The sequence below is a fragment of the Falco punctatus genome, assembly GCF_963210335.1.
Source record: "Falco punctatus genome assembly, chromosome: Z".
Lineage (NCBI taxonomy): Eukaryota > Metazoa > Chordata > Aves > Falconiformes > Falconidae > Falco > Falco punctatus.
Window position 1 is genome coordinate 76768618 of NC_137586.1, and position 18093 is coordinate 76786710.

At 41.7% G+C, this 18093-nt stretch overlaps 1 long non-coding RNA gene across 1 annotated transcript in view; it reads left to right on the forward strand.

Annotated features, from left to right (window-relative positions):
• The window catches only part of LOC308056149, a 301816-nt gene extending 297011 nt beyond the window's left edge, over positions 1-4805 (forward strand). The window contains exon 2 of the long non-coding RNA XR_013924728.1: positions 3640-4805. This is a non-coding gene — a long non-coding RNA (uncharacterized lncRNA). The remainder of the gene's footprint in view (positions 1-3639) is intronic.
• The last annotated feature ends 13288 nt before the right edge of the window (positions 4806-18093 follow it).

The window sequence follows — 18093 nt, forward strand, 5'->3', positions numbered from 1 at the left end:
TTCCATCTCAGATATATATATATACATACATATTTATATATTTTTAAATATATATTCCTAATTTAATGGTATCCCAACTACAGTGAACTGTTTGTTTTGCTTTGTTTTTCTGGACTCAGACTTGCAGTAATTCCTTGTTTACTAGGAAGAATCAGGAAAACTAATTGCAAGTATATAGATTGGTAGGAGGGAAAAAGAAACGCAGAAAAGAATGTGCGTCTGTCACTTTTAAACATGTCAGAAGGGAAAGAACACACGAGAACACACAATCCTTTCTTGGGCTTAAACATGCTGACCTACACTGAAAGTGCATCAGCTGAATCTTGGTCTTGTATACAGGATCCCATGCTTTAGAAATTAAAAAAAATAAAATTAGGAAAAACTTGTGGGGTAATCTATCCCATATTAGGCCTCAGCCTCATTTCTGACAAAGGCTGGCTGAAGTATTGAAGCCTGGATTGACTGATGGGTGAAAACTGAAATGGGACATGAAGTAACGAATATAGGACAAGCCTTTCTGAGATGGTTACTATCCAAAGAAAGAAAACCCTTTCAGTTTAAAATGTTGCAGTATGGCATTCAGCTATGATGGAAAGAGGTCAAAGATGTCCATCTGCATGATTTCCGTATGTACTTAACATGGTAGTAGTGTAAGGGTCCAAGAGAATCCATTCAGCTGCAGCCCATCATATAACCAGACTTTAGCACACGGACAGCTTCTAAGCCTGTGACTAGTGTCGTTGCAATTTCTGGTGCTGCTCACATGTGTACAGCAAAACACCCATCTCCATTCTTCATGGTATTGTAAGAACAGTGACATCTGGTAACAGAATGCAAATACAGTTTAATGATAAAATAGTTGAATTACTTAAGTATTCTGGCAAGACATATCTGGCAAGTTCAGTTTTGTTGTGAGGGGAACATTGAAATATGCATTTGGGAAATGAATTAACAGGCTGTTCCTCCTGAATCATAGTACATTTGTGTGGGCACACTTTCAGTCTCATCCAAACAAAAAAGAATCTCCACTGGTTAGCAATCAAGATGAGTATTTTAGGAAGTCAATAAGGTGGAAAATAGAAGTGAATTCAACCTATTGGGAGCAAGAATTAGTTTGTGCAAAGAGTAAAAGCAGTATCAGTACAAGCTAAATATAGAACATTTATATTTAATTTTCACCTCAGGTTATAAATCGCTCTAAGTGGAATGAACACGATAAATGATTCCACTTCCCTGCTGCATTATTTAATGTTAAACAGCAAGAGACATTTTTTTGTGAAACCTGAAAAGGCAAAAAAGACAAATTGCTAGTTCAAACCTTGTTTTCACTGCTGAAAACTAGTTAAATGCTGGCAGCAGCTTATGATTTCTCACTGTAAATTCTGATTAATGATATGCTGTTGTGGTTCTACAGCACTGTTGGAAATTAGTCCGTTGGTACCTTTCACCTAACTAGCTGGATGTTTTAAAATCTTCTACTGCCCTCTCTACCCACAGGCCTCAGCAACTAAGTGTGTTGTCCATCAAGATGCAGTTTTGTGTAGGATTTTCAGAACATAAGGTGAATTGAGGTAAAGATCTTCCAAGGTGAACTACAAAGTATTTCTCCTCCAGCTGTCCCTGATTGATTTGTCACATGCATTTGCATAATTAGAAGAAAAAAAAGGAGAAAAAAAGATAAGGTGTTTTCTTGGTGGGTCCTTCCTTTTTGCTCAAATGGTGACTGCATCTGCATTTAAGTAATTACTTAAAAGCATATATTTCAATATGCCTGAAATGATATTTTTTTTGTAAAGCAGATAATGAATGATAACTTTTCAAAACACACTGAATCATTTGCTATTTTCTTTTACACTAGACTGTTACTCTGTTCTATAACTCTTGATACAAAATTGGATGTGATGTAGTATTTAATGAGACAAATCTTTTTTGAGGTGACTTAATAATAAAAGTGCTCAGATTTTTCTTTTTGGGGGTTGCATTTGCCTTGTTTGTTTGCTCGCTTGCTTAATTTTTGTTCTGTGCTGCTGCTGCATTTCTTCAGCCAGTTAATACCTGCCTGGAAAACTTGAGTGTGTTAGTGTTTTAGGGCTAAAGGAGCTTTCCCAGAAGCTTTCAATGATCATTCAGATGCAAATCGAGCCAGGCAAATTCCTATGGAATAATTTACCTATACCTTTCACTACTTTCAAACTAAGCTATCAGCAGCCTCCAACACACTCAGCAGCCTTGTTTCTTTTTCTGAAAATCTCACTACATTTAGGCTTTCTTTTGGATGTGTCAGAGGGTGTAAAGTTCTGGTAGAATGGCAAACCCCGGAATAACAGAGACGGCTTTGTTAATCTCTCACCATTTCACAGGTACTAATTCACCAGTTAAGGTCCTACTTCAAAACAGTTAAGCACATCCTTAGTTAGAACCCCGATAGTAAATATTTAGATTATACATTTCGGCATGTGTCCAAGCAACGTGCCAATTTCTAAAAACAATGCAAGCTTCCTCAGATTTTTCATAAAATCTTACCATATTCAGTCTACTGCTGTTTGGATCTGAGTGTATTGTCTGCTGCGAAACCAGACCACAAATACAACAAAACAAACAAAACAAATTCATTAGAAGTTAATATTTTCCCATATGGATTTCCTAGTGCTGGCTATAGGAAGGAAATACACTAAATATGAATATTCTCTACTGCAAGAGAAAGCCGAGTAGAGATATCAATTCATCATTTTGTTTTCAACAGTTAGTTGAATGGAATTACTTAAGTAAATTTTTCTCCAGCATTTCTGTGCTGGCAGCACAGGGATTTCAGGGTGGCAGTGGTGGTAATTAATCCTGCATGTCTCGCTGAGCACCAAAAAGAGCAATGACTTTGACTGATTTAACTGTGCAGGGGTGGTTATTTTCATCTTTGCGATAAGCATATTAAGAAAAGCAGGCACTGTACAAGTGAACTGCTTCAAAAGGAGGTGTACATTTTTTCCCTTCATTTTGGAGAAGTCTTTGGGGGAAGAAAGAGCAGTGCCCTTCTGGCAATGCCTTTCTGAGCCTACAGAGGCTGGTAAACAGGGCACTAATGTGTAGGACAGGGGACACAGCTCTGCAGTTTGGTGCTCTAGGGATGCAGCTTGGGTCAAATACACTCTCCCTCCTCCAGCTGTACGGTGAGGGGAGGACCTTGTTTTCCATCCAGTCTGGGTTTAAGAACTAACACTGAACTGTTCCATACCAACAAGACCAAAGTCCTTCCAGATGTGCCCCGTTCTGCCTGACACCCCGAATCTATGATATTGCTGCGACTATGGTAAGGAGGGAAAGAGTGTTGATAGCTGGTGAGGCAGGTGTCCTAGGAATGTGGTCTTTGCTCCTCAAGACCTGTGGGGGATTCACATGGAATTTGATCTCTTGAATTCCTTTCCTTTTGTTCTGGTCCCAAGTCAGTGTCTTCAGTGATCATAGACTTTGATTCAGCTAAATTGTTACGATAGCTATAGAGAAAAAGAACATTTCTTGAGCTTCCTTTGTCATCAGCATTGTATCATAAATATTGCAAGGAAAGAGATGCAGCTGATTAGCATGGGCAGCATGTTGAACAGTTGTTGAGCTTTTGCTTCCCATCCTCACTGGGAAAGCAGACAGAAAAGTTAATGTCTATGGTCTCAGCACTATTAGCAGTGCAAATTTGCTTTTGGTCAGCAAGAGCGGACTTGCCTCTAGCTGCCTGACGTTACCCATAGGTCCCTTTAAAAAAGAATTTTCTTTCTGGTTGTTTTTTAAGTCCTACATCTTCAAATAGTTTATATTTTCTGTGTGCCTGTCTGTGTGGTGGGGGGCTGGAGTCTGCACTGTCCATAAGGGTTATATACATTACAGTAACTGTACAACCTGTAATGCAGCATGACAGGGTGAGACGCTGATGTGAATCAGAGCTTGCCTAGGCGATAGGAGAGCATACGCAACCCCTGGCTTCTGGATTCCAGCAGCAAGCAAACAAGGTATCCCATGCACATCAGAAAAGACCACCACTCCAGGGAGTGCCACTCACAGAGCAGTTAATTCTGATGAGATGAGGTGCTTGGTGAGGTGTTGCACAGGAATTTGTCAGGAATCTGGTTTCACTTCTGTGGGAGACTGGCCTGAGCCAGCAAATACAAGTTACTTGGCCTGAAATATTTCATTGGCTCTGTTCAGAATACTCCTGTCACTCAAAGTAACTTGAAATGACATGTAGACCAATATCACTTTTTTGACCTTCCTTCTAATGGGATTAATGGCCCATTATTTCTATTGCTTATTCTGTATCAGGGCAAATCTGGATTAAAATACCTTTTCCAAATGCCCCGCTAATGTGCAAGCCAGAGTTGCAGCTTGATAAATGCTATTGGATTGATGAAACTGAAACTTAATGCAATGATTGTCTAGAGTTTGGGTTTTGAGGTTTTTTTTAATATTTGCGGGATTTTTTGGTTTTGCTTTATTTTTGGTTGTTTGGGGTTTTTTTTCCCCCCAGTTTGGCAAGTCTGTTACATGAGAGAACGTAGACTGTGATTTGGCACCAGCTGAAAAAATTGCGTGCACAAATACTTTGAAATGGAGAAAACTGAAACATGCTTATTCACTTGTTTTCTGAGTTCCTTGTGCCTGTTCCTGTTACTAGTTAACCTGCTTCCGACTAAAATTACTTCTAAGCAAGCATGTAAAGTTTTCATTAAAAGTATTCAGTGTTCCCAGAGTTCAAGAGCTGAATTATGATCCAAGATTTGTTAATTTGAGAGGAAAACTGTTTTCGATTAAAGCAGATCTTAGACAAAACTTGCAAATACTTTCTAAGTGAATCAAAAACGTGTAAGCATGAAACACATTTGATCCAGAATACTCTAAACAGGGAAATACCTTGTGATTATTCTGGTAGATACAGAAGAAAAAAGATACTGAAATATTGCATGTAGCTGTACTTAATACAGCTAGACCAACCTCATCTACCTAAACTGGTTAACAGCAGTTTCTAAATCTAGGGGCTAGATCTTCCATAATCCTTGGGAATGTTATAAAATTAGATTACCTAATTAGCTGATATACCTCAAGCTATTAAATTGCAGAAAGGAACTCATATGCAAGAGCATTCATCTTGTGTACTGTGCTTGTACAAAAAATGCCATAGAAAATGTGGTCAGAAATTTTCATTTTAGGTTCCTAGATATCAACATTTCGCCTGGGCTCTCCAGAACATTGCTATGCAGTAAGCGGTGCTTCACACAGGGGGTCTCGAATGGGGGTTCTGGATGACCAGCGGCCAGTCAAGATCTGCTGGCTTGGTCTTCCTAGTAATTACCTGGGAAAACAGTGTGGAGGAGCTAGGATATAGGCAAGAATGCTGTGCCTGAGGGCTTGTGCACACAGATCCAACAGCTGAGAGCTAGAGTTTTTCTGTACTTTTTCTGTATTTCTGAGGTCTGTTTCTTCTTACAATACCACTTTTTTGATAACAAACTGTTCCTATCACAACATGCTTTTGACTAGTCTCCACAGCTGTTTGGTTTTGGTTTTCAGCATAGATGATTTTCACGAAACCAGATCTTTCTAAAGAAACAGCATTTTGACTAGTAAAGGGAACAGTAGCAGAAAAGAGTAAGGTTTGTGAAAAATGTTGGTTTTGCTTGTTTTTCTAAGGCATCGGTACCATTTGAAGTCAAGTCAATCAAACAACTATGGTCCAGAATGTATACGAAACTATTATCACCTAGTGTTTATGACTAGAGGAAATTATGACTGATGCAATTTTTATCCTGACAATTGTATCAAAAGGAGATGAGGTCATATTGCCAGCCTTGTTGCTTTTGAGTACTTGTAAGTCATTATTAGACATAACTGTCAGAAATCAGCACCAAATCCCATGGCAGGTACCAAAACTATGTTTTTGCTTTCTTGACTAAATAGCAGTTTTCCTTCTGAAACGCACAAGGATGAACCTTGAAACCAGAAGAAATCAAGGACTAACTGAATGCTAAACTCTTTCCACTTAGTGAAAGTCTCTAAATAAGTCAGAAATTCTGTTGTTATGTTGGAAGAAAGGAATTGGCATTTTTACCAGGTGGGATTTTCTTTCCTCTATGGAGACCTCACCATGCCAGTTGAGGAAAGAACTTGAGACAACCTCTCTGGTGATATCCGGGAGGTGGAGTGACAGGGTGTCTGGGAACAGTAAGAGGAAAATTTGTCATTTGATGTGCTGTTCTCGGTGCCAAAGGCTTTGTGAAAAGGGCTCTCTTGCTAGCAAATCTAGGTAAGAAAGTGAGTACTGCATGTCTTTCAAGAGCTAGAAAATCTTACTGGATAGCTTGACAGTCACATGAATGATGGTCAAGAGGTAGATGCTGTAAAAGCAATAAAGCCTGGGAGGCTTTCAGTGGTCTGTACTGAAGCAGCATCTCTGAACCTCAGTGTTAATGGGACGAGAGATGCTGTTGGGCAGCAGAAGGGCAGTCCCCAGAAGCAGGCTGCATGCCGCAGCAGGGTTGTCCCCTCAAGGGGACTTTGACAGGCTGGAGATGGGCATGGAGAGAAAGCCACTGCAGGCTGGCCAAGGGCAAGGTCACAGTATGCCCTGGGCAGGAGAAGCCCCTGAAGGTGGACAGCCAAGGGTGGCAGGGCAGATGTGCTAGAGAAACTCTGGGTCAGGGTGGAGGTGAGAAGTTGGCTGAACCTTTGCAGCAAGGGTGGCCAAACGCCTGCCAGTAGGGCTGTGGGGCCAGGAGTGCAGCCGGAGAGGCGTGGGGAGGGGGTCTGCCTGCTCATGGCACGTCTCCAACTGCTTTTGCAGTCCAAAGTCCAGCCTGGGGCTCCCCCAGAGCAATGGGTGTCAGGTGCCTGGAGCAAGCGTGGCTGAGGCCCCCGTGCCCCAGGGGTCTTGTGGGAGGTTCAGAGATGGGATGGTTTGTGGCCAGGGATGGGGCTTGGTCACCTGGGGCAGTCAGCAGCTGTTACCTGGCCAAGCAGAAGGGTGCAGGGACTGGGCTTTCGCACACACCAAAAGGGCACGAGGACACAGCTTGGGAAAGGGAACAATGCAACAAGGCAGAGAAGGCACATTTGCTCCCCAGGACAGGGCTGACCTGGGAAGGTTGCTCAGAGAGTGTGTGGGATCTCCATTGTGGGCAAAAGTCTGCTCCTGTTGGCCTGGCTATGACATGGCCACTTTACCAGGTGACCTCCAAAGGTCTTTTCTGACATAAATAACTTTATGACTTTATGACTGTCACTGTCAAGCAGAGAACACCAGTTCTTATAGGTTACCACTTCACTGTCCACCCAAATAGGGCCCTACTGGGAGAAGAGAGACGCTGTCATCCTTAAGCACTGAAGCAGAAGACTCACGGGATCAAGCAGCAATGCATGCCAACTTCCAAGAGAAGGTGTAAGGCCGTGGTTGTGGCATGAAGAAAACCCAAATCCATTATGAGGTGAAGTTCCAGGGAATATATATGAAGAAATGAATTTTTACTAAAAGCGATTTGTACCTGGCTCCGGGGTGAGTCTGAATGTGGAAAGTAAATGGCAGCAGAAGAGCGCTTGTAGCTTTGCACCATGTTCTTCCATTCCTGGTTGGTATATACGTAAAAAAACCCCAAAACCCAAAAGAAAAAAACACCAACCATGGTTCATCCATTCCCTTCACAAACCTCCTACTGAGTTCTGACCAACACGCTTCATCAGGCCACCCAACAAAACAACCACCAGAGCCCCGTATGTAGGGAAGAGACCTGACACTCGCCCTCTGTGCTTCACCTTCATCACCTCTACAGTGAACTTGCAACTAAAGCATCTTTAAGCAATAACTTCAATGATGGAAATGAGAATTTCTACCAATTGTTCCTGTTAATAATAACTTGAGCTATTTCAGTTAGCTCATCAGCTTTTCCTTTGTCAAATAATTGGTGGGAAACACTGGTATTTAACTAATCGTGATCCTTTTTCTCTATTGTAAATTCTGTTTTGGTAATGATAAACAGTCTTGTGAAGGGCAATTCAGTCTAGGGAGTGCCTTGAGATAACTGTTTGAAAAGAACTGGTGTTGTTCCTTGTTCCTCGTCATCAGAAATGGCACGAGCCTGCCTTACACCAGAGAGGTTCCGAAACATCTTGTAATCCTGTTAGAAGTGGTGAAGCCAGTGGAGTGCGGCGCTGGTAAGATCCAAACTCCTTTTGTCAGGTCAGAATCAGATTTTTACCTCCTGTATCCCAGGTGGCTGGGTGGCTTGTGATGGACCAGGGGAAGACAAAGATGTGCGCTCCATCAAACGTGGGGCATTTTTCTGTGTGAAGGTTTCAGTATGTCATGAGTTATGAGAATGGGCAGCACTCCGCAGCCGTGAAAAGGCTTTTAAGGAAACAGCATCAGTCTGCACTAAAGCACAAAATGCACATAAGCAGAAAAATTATTTTTCTGTACAGACAGATGTGTAGCTTTGTGACAGCCACATCTGTGAGTATTTTAGTGGTACAAGGCTGAGGCAGAGGCAGGAACATGACAAAAAGGACCGTGATAACTAGGGAGAGGACATACAGGTGCCATGTGGTGTTGTGGAATAACTGAGACGTTGTGGGACAACTCGTGTGACTGACCTGCTGCAGCAGGTGCGTACAAGCTCCTCAGCAGACGCTGGCCAGGAGAACGAGAAGAGGTGGCCCTCTATGTGAGGGAGCAGCTGGGTTGTGTGGGCTCCCCTGTGGGGTGGGTGACAGGTGGGTGACAACAAATGGGCCAGGGTTGGAGAAGAGGGCAGGGAGACAGATGACACCATGGGGGGCTGTTACCGACCACCTGGTCTCTGGCCACCGACACTATTTCTCTGGTGGGACTTCAACCTCTCTGACATCAGCTGAGGGGGAAATGCAGTGGGGCACGAGCTGCCAGGGGCATTTCTGGAGGGTGTCAGGGATAACTTTGTGGTACCGGTCCTGGAGGGGCCATGCAGGGACAAGGCAGAGCTGGGCCTGCTGGCCAGTAGCAAGGAGGAGCCGAGGGAGAGGTGGCAATCAGAGGCAGCCTTGGCTGTAGTGACCATGAAGTAGTGAGATCAAGATCTGGGGGAGAGTGAGCATCAGAGGACAGATCCCAAACTTTAGGTAAAGAAGGAAACTTTGGCATGAGCTGAAGAAAAACTAAAGTAAGGGGTGGGGGGAGAGGCACAATGCAAGTTGCGCTGGTTTAGATTTTCAAGGGCCCCAGCATGAGAGCGAACATGATGCTTTTCCACAGGACAGAAACTTCAGCATATTGATAGCCTCAGGTGAAAAGCCAAGGAACTACATTTTGTTAAGCAAAAAGTACAATCACATCATTAGTTCTGGGCTCTGCACTCTTTCATTATGCAGCACATACACTGTAAGTTGCACCTCTGTAAAATGTTTTGCAGGGACGTAGGAATCAGCGTTCAGGCGTTTCTTCATTCCTTGCTGTGGGCTGAGCTCCCTGATTAACTTACTGCTCCCGTGACACATGGTCAGCAGGTGTCTCCAATGGTGCATTACATATCTCTGGCAGGAGGTGCCTGAGGTGCCTCAGAAGAGGAGACAGAACTGGACAAAGTCATTACCACTTGAAAAATGAGGGGACACATACACAGCCCCCATGGTTGTCCCCAGTACGTTGAAAAGGAGATTTTTCTCCTTTTTCACTATGAAAAATATTGAAAGGAAATGTGTTAGGTACAAACAAAATACCCCCTTACCCCCCCAACCCAACTGACCAACCCTCCCAACAAAATGTTTCAAATGTTTCAGTTCAGATCAAGCTGACCAATGAAAATGCTTCCCTGTTCAGTGAAATTAACAATTTTGTTCTGGGATTTTCTTTTCTAATGACATAAAATTTATGATCTATGTTTTTTAGCTAGTAGTTCCCAGATGGTCTTTATTAGATACTAATTTCCTAGAAACTATTAATGAGACACTGCTAAATCCCTTAGGTCATGCTGAAAATCTCATTGCAAATAATGGAAAAATCGTTTTGGTTTTATATGTATATATACCGGGAAGAAATAGATACACCTCTAGGGAACATACTACTTCCAATTATTTGAAATTAAATAAATTCAAATTACTTTGAAAGTACTCAAAATGATGATTGAAGTTGCTCTTATCTGAAGTAATTTGTCTGCATTTATGGGTTGCTATACTTAATACTGATGACACATTCCAGTTCATTAATAACTTTTGAAAAACGTAGCATCAGATCCAAGCTTTCAATGATAGTGATGAAAGCTGTGGTTTGGAAATTTGGTATTTCTTTAGTTCATTAGAGATTCAGCAGTCTCAGTGCTTGTGAATTGGTAGACACAGAAGTTTAATAGTTTTTGTTCATTTCTATTTTTTGTAAGATTGTAGAATTTCCAAGCCCATAGAGAGTGTGTACTGTGTAAATGCCATCTTGGCTTTCCTACTCTAGCAACAGCTCATAATCCACCATTTTTCTTCTGGCCCCTAAATGAATTTTTTCTTTAAATAACACAATCTTCAATTTTGCAGCTCTTTGCGAGGGGTTCATCAGGTCAGTGCTGCAAGGAAGGGATCAGTTTCATTCCCTCCCTCCTTTCTTGAGCACTGCCTCCTGGAGAGCTGCACCTGCCATCTGCGGGGGATGGGGTGCAGAGGATGGCTGCATGGTGGGGCAGAGCCACCCTGCCCTGGAGAGTCCTGAGCAGAGGCCTGTGAAGAAGGGGGGATGCAGCTCACACGGGATCCCCCTCCCCTTGGTTAAGCAGGGCCCTCCACAAGTGAAAGGTCCCTTCACTCTCTGAGGACCTCCCTTAGTTACTAAGACCTGAAGCGCTCAAACGAGAAACAAACCCACCAAACCTAAACCAAAAAAATGAAAAAACACTGGTACCAAAAGCCCACGCATTAGCTCTGTATTACTGGTAGTGATTGACAGATAAGTAGGCAACCTCCTTTAGTGTCTTCATTTTCTAACTAGTATAGCTATCAACAGATAAAAGCAACCTCATTATTTATTTGCCCCTGTTTTGCTATAAAATATTTTTTTATTATTATTATTATGGTTGCAAATTTACACCAAACCCATGGCATTCCCCTGACTTCAATGCAGATGTGTACACTATGAGTAGGTGTAAATGATCCCACAAATCCAGAAAAGTGTGATTTTATCTACATGCTTCCATGGAAATGCTTTATGCCTCACCCCCCCACACCCACCCCACCCCCAAACCCCCATTACTCCCCAATAAACCTCACATTTAAATTTCACAAAGAACCCTTTATACCTTCTTGCAGAACAAATGCAATCACTGTGTCATTCAATACAGCAACAATTGTCAGGAGCTAAGAGGTAATTAGAATTATTGTCTAACTAAATTGCTTACGATAGATCTAGCCCTACCATTTATTAAAATCTTGTTCATTATGCTGTTTTCTTTCTGCCAGGAGAAAATCAGAAAATGGGAAGTGCATTAGATGTGTTTTGCTGTTATTGTGCATAATGCTACCTATAAATAACTGAAATAATAGTCTTGCTATCAATATCCTTACACTGGAACTGTGCTGGTCACAGCTGCCTGCCTAGTGAAAGTAGGTAAACCTAACTGCTCATTTGCGTATGCTACTGTTTTGGTAAACCACTTAGCTTTTGCTGCCAGCTGCCTCTTACAGCCGGACAAGGTGATTCATTTGGGATGTTTCTCAGCTCTGCCTTGGTCTGTGAGCACGCAACTAATTGTTGTTCAAACCACTACCTTTTGATATGACTAAAATGCTTTAAAAAGCTTGGTTTGAAACAACTGAGTGCCAATTAAAGCATCTTCTTTTGTCACAGTAACTATAGGAAACTACACAGATGCCTCCATCCTGCTCACTACAGAAACACTGAAGTAACACAATGTGCCACCATGAGGCAGAAAACTCTTTAGTGTTCTGGGGAATTTCACAAGATGAGCAGATCTGGACTTGCTGTGGTTAAGATTAATTGGCATGCAAGGACTGCTTGCAACAAAAGAGTTGCATTAAAGCCCCTTTTGTGAAGCAGTCAATGAAGGTTGCAGCATTTTCCTGTTCTAGGGAGCCTGAAAGACATTTCTTTCCATGGCACTCTCCACCAGACACAGCCGTCACAAGGAGGACTAGCATCCCAGAAGAAGTATATACCTGTTAAATTCAAACTTTGACCTCACCCTTAAGGCCTTCCACAGCCACTCTCCATTCCCCTGATGCCTTTTCATTTTCATGCGCACAGAAATGCCAGGCACTGAGATGAAGACCTTTATATTTTGACTGTTCTCTAAAAACAGCCCCAGGGCGGAGTTATGTAGCTTTTATTTAACCTGTCTTCATCGCTGTTGGGAAGATGGGGATGTAATTCGACTGCCATTGTAACAGAAGAGGCAGCTGAGAATCAAAAACTTACAGCCTCAGAGAAAAGATGAATGGGGAAAAACATTTTCTGCTGGATTTCCCTAAGTTAACTTTTCTCCCTCTCAGCATATGCACACGTGGAGAGCTATTGGGTGACAAGCATAGTAATGCTAGCCTAAATTGGAAATGAAAATTGTCTGAAATGGGAGGTCAAACTGAATGCAGTTAGAGCAGCCTGAACAGAGAGAAACTTACTTAACCTACACTGATTTGTTCCTATCAGGTCTCCCATTGATGGGTAAAATAACGAGTCTGATTGTTACTGTAACCTTGACAAGACTGCTATGCATCCTGTGTACCTCTGCATGGCCCTGCTGCCCTGCAGGGTTCATTTTTTCAAGTGCTTTGCTTCTTCCTGCATGGGAAGCCACGACCTGTAGCATCAGTCTAATTAGAGGAGCATGCAGCCTGCTGTCTTCAGTGGCAAACCATTAGTTTGAAATCGCTGGCTAGAATTCAATGAGAAGAAAAAAGGTGGCTTGGAACAAGGTGGGATATTCCAGGATTTTAACCTTCCACTTTGATAATCCTCTTTTTACACTGGGTCTCTGATGAAGTGCAAAACAAACAGTCTATGTTTGTCTTCCCCCTGCTGTCACTCAAGTTTTTAACTTACAGATTGAATTTTCAACAGTCTTTTGTATGTGGGAAGAGTCCAAAGATTCTACATATTCTCTTAAATTAACAAATCTGGGAGAAGTGTGACAGACCCTAACTCTTCAGAAAAAAAAAAAAAAAAAAAAAAAAAAAAAAAGGAAAGATGATCGTCTCTGTCCTCTGTCCTGTCTTGTGTCCTGTTGGAGGAAATCCAGCTTGAAACCTTTCAGCAGCACAGCCTTGTGCCTTGGATCAGTGTGTGTACTCTCAAACAGCTGGTGCATCCCCAGGAGCTACTGGCAAACTGGCAGTGCACCTGTAACGTAACACTGATACCAATATAACAACGCACTGAATGTTATTAGTACCCTAATATGCTTTTAGTTATTTTATAAATGGTTTATTGCATTTTACTGAGAAAGTGAAAAAGAAATTTGATTTTCCTTGGCACAATTTCTAGATTTGCAAAGCCCAACAGTTTCCCACAGGGTCTGGACAATTCTTTTTGCTTCAGGTCTCTTAAAGCCACTTGTACTTAAATGTCCTGCTCTCTTGAGCAGATACCACCTTCTCCACCCCGCTTTTTTTCCTCTTCCTTTCTAAGAACAAAAATAAGCACAAAGATCAAGGAATATAGTGTATTCTTTTTTTTCTCACTCCGGTTGCTTTGTGTAGCTTCACTGAGAAACAGCAACCTGGCCTGAAGAGGCAATACAGGTTGCATGGGGATGGGGGACACATGGAAATTGGTGAGGAAAATCTTTCTGGGATATCAAGGTAATATGAACAGCCTTTCCCTGTATGGATGCTTTTTGTGCTGCCTTTGTGCTCAGCGTTCAGGCTGGCCCACAACAGCAGCAGGAGGAAACCAGGGCCTGTTTAACACGACTCATCTGTATTGACCATGGACCTTGCTGAGGGCAGGTGATACACGGCTGAACGCCTTCTGTAGGAAGCTAAGGAGGAGCCTATGGAATATGTGTATGTGCAGATTCACTTCTCATATCCTGAGTAATTGCATAACGCTTGAAATATCACCAAGAAGCAATTAATCTTGACAAGCTGCTTACAGAATTTCTACTATCTTTCTTTTTTTTTCTTATTAATATTCTCCACCCCACCCCCCACCCCACCCCACCCTTTTCATCTTGGGATTTTCTGCCTTTCATTTCAGGTCATTCTAAATCAAAGCCAGAGCTTTCTTTAGGCACGCTACACTTATACCATGAACCATATTATTCCCCTTTTTGCTTGAACGAGACCGTGGGATGGTTTTACTGAGAGACACTTTATTCCAGAAAAGCAGAATTTTGCTGCTGCTGCTGTAATGGAGAAGATGCCAACATGACTGAACAAGGAGGAGGGTTCAGTGTGCTTTTCTGCAGTGTGATGGCACTGGAAGAATAGTTGTGTAAGACGTTGCTAAACTGGCAGAAGATTCTTGACGTGAATCTTCTGTTGCTTTTCACTCTAAGTGCACTTTTGCAGGGTAAGAAATTAGCCAATACAATGGCTATCAGTTGCTTTGCATACTGAAAGGCAATGGCTTTCAGCCTTGAACATTCATTAAAGACACTTTATGAAAAGCCTCTTTCTCCCAAAGCATTCCTTTTGGCAACACTTCTGTACTTCCCTGGTTTTCTTGATTTCTTTTCACAAACACAGAAGTGTTTCCCTGATTTTGCAAGACTTAGTCACTAAATTGGTATTACATATACTTCGCAGTTTTGCCTTCAAGAGCAACTTGATGTATCTCAGTGGTAATATAGCCCTAAAAATTTCTAGTGTCCATTACATGTTCCTCTGGGACCTTGTCTTGACTGTGAAAAAAGCACCAGTGCATGCAGAAAAACGGAGTCAACAAAGCAGTTTCAGTTCTGATAGACAGTTTTCCACTGTGAGAACTGCAGGTTTTCAGTCAAAAAGGCTTTTTTATGCTCTTTCAAAAAGAGCATTTTTCATGCTCTGTGGGTTTACTCTATATCCCGATTCCCTATTTCCTTTGCTTCTTCCTCTAGTACAACATTAACAATTTAGAGTTATGAAGGGCAGCAAAGGTTTTGGTATAGATCCTAATGCTTTTCATATAATCATGATAATGCAATTCCTGTGACTTGCAGTGCAACATTTTTGAATATATGAATTGTTCAGCAGTTGGGCAGTTGTTGGTGTTTATACTTGTATCAAGTATTCTCCAAGATAAGTAAATAGCAAGAATAATCTCAAATTGTTCTACCTTGTGTTGCTGAACTCTTTGAATATCTCAGGACCCATTTCCCTTTATTACTAGCATTGCCTGCTTGATATACGCTGTTCAAGAACACTGTACTGACTATAAAAATAAGAATATATCTCGGGAGACTGTTTGGCTCTGTAATTTCTGCTTCTAGAGAAAATTGAGTGAATGAAGTACAATGACCACAATGTCCATGAATCATCTCCTGTGGAAGGCAGGAAGATGTCTGACCAACATGTGTTCATGCATAGTGAGTATCTTTCCGTGGACTTGTGTTATCGATTTGTTAATAAGTTAAGATTGATTGACTTTATTTGATTGATTGATTGATTTTATTAAAATATAGAGGAATAAGAAAATTTTTATGGAAAATTTACAGCTATATAGTAGAAGTAGTTATGACATCTTTTGTACGTCCTGTACCAAGGCTAGAAGAAGGGCCTGGAACTATTGTGAAAACTTAGGTAATAACTTTAGGGTTGAAAGGTTCCTTTGTACTTAACCAGTCTTCTGTATGTAGAGGTGTATTGAAATGTCAGAGGATGAGATTAATGGGAACTGGGGAGAGTCGACTGGAACAGCTTGTAGGTGCCTGCCAAGAAACTGTGAACTTTAGTAAAAGGTAATTCCGGCAGGGGGAGATCGCGACCACCGACTCATATACCACCTACCCAAATCGTACCCTAGACCCATTTCTAGACCTTTCTAAGCTTTACTGCGCAGAATCGGATATAGGAGGAGAGTATGTAAATTATTTACGGGAAATGTTATGATTATGCATGAATAACTAATGAATATGTATGAATAAGTTCTATATATGGTGTCTGAGTTTGGGACCTGGTGTGCGTTGATCGTGAGAGGACTCGCTCACGCACCCGGCCGTCAATAAAGAAGTGTCTGCTTATCTACATCACATTGGTGTCGATAAGTTCTTCATTCCGAGATTTCGGTAACAGTTTTGGCGACCCAGATGGGACCTTGCTGAAGGAGACCGGAGGAGTCGGGGACCTGATCGGTTCCAGCCGGCACCGAGGATTTCTCGGGGATACCCATCGATCCCCGATCCGTAAGGCTCTTCGCGACGTTCCCTGGATTTTTTTTGGTAAGAGACTTCTTCTTTTTAATTGTAGTAAGTAAGTGCACTAGAGGAAGTGGGCAGGAGTCCCACTATAATAAGTGTATGGGAAAGAGTGGGATGGAGTCCCACCAGTGGGTTGGAGTCCCACTGAGTAAGTCTACCTGTCAGACGCGGTGAAAGAGCTGCGCAGGGTAGGACTAGGAGTCTGCTCGTAAGACATAAGCGAAAGCTATTGCAGGGTTGGACTAAAAGGATCCTTGTGGAAGTGGAAGCCTAGGCGTCTGCCCATAAGACATAAGCGAAAGCTATTGCAGGGTTGGACAAAAGTGTAGACAAGAGATACTATATGCTATAGTGTTCTCTAAGGTAGTGCCTCTAACAAGAAGTTAGATTTTGGGGTTTTTTTGTTGTTTTGTGAGTTTGTGTATTAAGAAGAAAATTAAGAGGTATAATATTGTGTTATATGTTTGTCTTTTTTGTTGTTTTGTGAGTTTGTGTATTAAGAAGAAAATTAAGAGGTATAAAATTGTGTTATATGCTTGTTTAAAGCAACTGTGGGAAAGTGTGAGTGTGGTTGTAAGGGTGAGACGTATAATTGAAAACGAAAGCGAGTGTGGAGTGTGGATCCGCGGATCGGAGTGACAGAGTTGAATAATTGTGTATTGTACTGTGGGTAATTACACCATGGCAACTAAGTTAACTCGGTTGTTTAAAAGTAGAAGCTTGGGTAATCTTGTGTTAAATGATAAAATCCCGAAAAATTCTCCATTGGGATGTTTGTTAGCGCATTGGGGAGATTTATATAAGGATTTGCCAAAAAGCCAGATGATTGAGTATTGTAATAATTGGTGGCCACTATATATACTAGAAGATCAGGAAAAGTGGCCCATGAACGGGACACTGAATTATAACACTATTTTGCAGTTAATGTTGTATTGTAAAAGAGAAGGGAAATGGAGTGAAATGCCATATGTGGATTTGTTCTTTTACTTGAGACAAAGAAAGGATTGGCAGGATGAATGTAAGCTAACTATTAGAGATAATTTAGTAATGGCTGTAACCGCTGATAATACGAAAGTGAAAAAGTGTTGTACAACTTGTGAGATTGGGAAAGGTTGTTTGAAGAAAAGGACTGTTATTGAGAATGACGATGGACCAGAGTTAGATATATCCCCTCCTAGGAGAGAAATGAATCAGAGTCGAAAATTAAGGATACAAGAACCGGCGACTGAACCAGATAGCAGTGGAACAGGAGATGTGGGAGAGAGATTATCGGAGATTGTAATTCATACTCCTGTTTCACGGAGAACTCGGCAACAGACCCATACAATAGCTCCCCTGCGACAGGGAGTTGGCAGCGACTGACCAGTCTATGTGAAAATACCTTTTACAGCTACGGATTTGATGACTTGGAAACAGGCAGCAGGAAACTATAGAGAAGATCCTGAAAAAGTGGGCAAGGTGGTAGATACTATAATTAGAACACAGAATCCAGACTGGAGTGATTTACAGGTGATTTTGGATAATTTGTTAGATGATACAGAGAAACAAATGGTATTAAAAGCTGGCAAAACACAGGCAGAGTTGGATGTGATGAGTGGAATAACAGGTGGAACAATAGAACAGAATTTTCCATCTGGGGATCCGCAGTGGGATCCAAATAATGTGGCACATAGAGAAAGATTAAAGCGGTATCAAAAGTGGGTTTTGTATGGGATTAGACATGCCATGCCTAAATCTTTGAATTGGTCTAAAT